At 33.8% G+C, this 1,904-nt stretch overlaps 1 long non-coding RNA gene across 3 annotated transcripts in view; it reads left to right on the top strand.

Moving 5' to 3' along the window:
- The first annotated feature begins 514 nt into the window (after positions 1-514).
- LOC106881631 (uncharacterized) overlaps positions 515-1,904 on the top strand; it is a 385,740-nt gene continuing 384,350 nt past the window's right edge. The window contains exon 1 of one of the 3 annotated variants that reach the window (XR_008266350.1): positions 515-1,059. This is a non-coding gene — a long non-coding RNA (uncharacterized LOC106881631). The remainder of the gene's footprint in view (positions 1,060-1,904) is intronic. The other 2 variants (XR_008266345.1, XR_008266349.1) reach the window with 2 other exon arrangements.

Raw genomic sequence — 1,904 nt, 5'->3', positions numbered from 1 at the left:
ATATATATATATTATATATATATATTCATAATATATATACATACAAACAGATGCACACACACGTCACATACATATATATATGAAAATATAATATTTATATATATATATGTATATGTGACATATGTATAATATATATATTTACATACATATATGTATGTATACATACATGCATATATTTATATATATACATACATATACATACATAATACATCAAAACATACATACGCATACACACTCGCGCACACACACATACGCGTGTATATATGAACACATTTATAAACGCTCAAGTCCTTCGGGTAGAAATATGCTAGATTATTCTCCATCATACACACACACGCACATATGCACACTTACACCCACTCGCGCACGCATACCCTCGCACATATACATACACCTCTTTTCTATTCTTATAATCCTCCACTCGCCTTTCTCTCTCTATCCATGTCGTTAGCTGACTATTTCTCACCCTCTCCCATCCTTCACGTCTCTCACTGCCTGTCTACTACTCTGTCCGAGAATCCGTATGTGGAGAAAATATTGAAAAACTCTCAGCCACTCTCTTCACTACATATAACTCTTTAAAAAATCTGTCAGCCCCTCCTTTATTTTGCTCCCTGCTTTCTCCATTCCTGCCGATATCTATTCCTGTCAGAGAATCTGATTCTTTGATTCTCTGATTCTCGATCTTATTTTCCTCTTACTTTTTCAACTTTCACTTTCACTTTCTCTTTTCCTTTTTCTCATCTTTTTTTCGAGAGACACCTTTCTGCCTCTCTTCTCGCTCTCTCTCTACCACTCGTTCTCACTCACACTGAAATCACTTTCGCACACATCTTTACTCTCACTCTCGTTCATCTGTTACTCTTCCATGCCCCTCACTCCATCTCTTATCCCTTTTTCTGTCCTTCTTTCTTTCAAATTTCGTCACAGTCTTCTTCAGTGTCTCTCTCTCTTCCTACTCATTTCCTCTCTTTCAAACTCTTTCGCAATTTTCACACTTGCTTTTTGATGCGCAAGAGAAGTGAACAATGTTGGATTTTAAAAAATCAAACAAGAAAGGTAAGTGATTATGCTGTTGCTGCTTCTGCTAATAATAATAATAATAATAATAATAATAATAATAATAATAATAATAATAATAATAATAATAATAATAATAATAATAATAATAAGAAGAAGAAGAAGAATGATGATGGTGATGATAATGATAGTATCCGAAGTCAACATTTTTTAAGGTTGGGGTAGGTCGACGCTATCGAACTTATGACCTCACTTGTGTATTTTATCGACACCGAATGGATAAAAAGCGTAGTTGACTGCGGCAGGATTTGAACTTGGAATGTAAAAAGCCGGAACAAATATCGCAAAGTATTTTTGCGGTGCTGGCGGCGAGCTAGCAGAATCGTTAGCACGTCGGGTGAAATGCTTAGCGGTATTTCGTCCGTCTTCACGTTCCTTGTTCAAATTCCATCAAAGTCGAATATGCATTTCATCGTTTCGGGGCGATAAAATAAGTAGGGTAGATGTAATCGACATACTCACTCCCGCAAAATGTGCCAAAATGTCCCAAAATCTGAAATTCTTCTTCTTCTTCTTCTTCTTCTTCTTCTTCTTCTTCTTCTTCTTCTTCTTCTTCTTCTTCTTCGTTTTCTTCTTCTTCTTCTTCTTCTTCTTCTTCTTCTTCTTCTTCTTCTTCTTCTTCTTCTTCTTCTTCTTCTTCTTCTTCTTCTTCTTCTTCTTCTTCTTCTTCTTAAATCTTACGCTTGGTGCCCATGGTAGAAGGGATTATTATTATTATTATTATTATTATTATTATTATTATTATTATTATTATTATTTTTATTTTTGTTGTTGTTGTTGTTGTTATTATTATTATTATTATTATTATTATTATTATTATTATT

This window comes from Octopus bimaculoides, chromosome 20 (assembly GCF_001194135.2).
Source record: "Octopus bimaculoides isolate UCB-OBI-ISO-001 chromosome 20, ASM119413v2, whole genome shotgun sequence".
NCBI lineage: Eukaryota > Metazoa > Mollusca > Cephalopoda > Octopoda > Octopodidae > Octopus > Octopus bimaculoides.
Note: the sequence above shows the minus strand (reverse complement) of the source record. Positions and strands in the feature narration are given on the sequence as shown.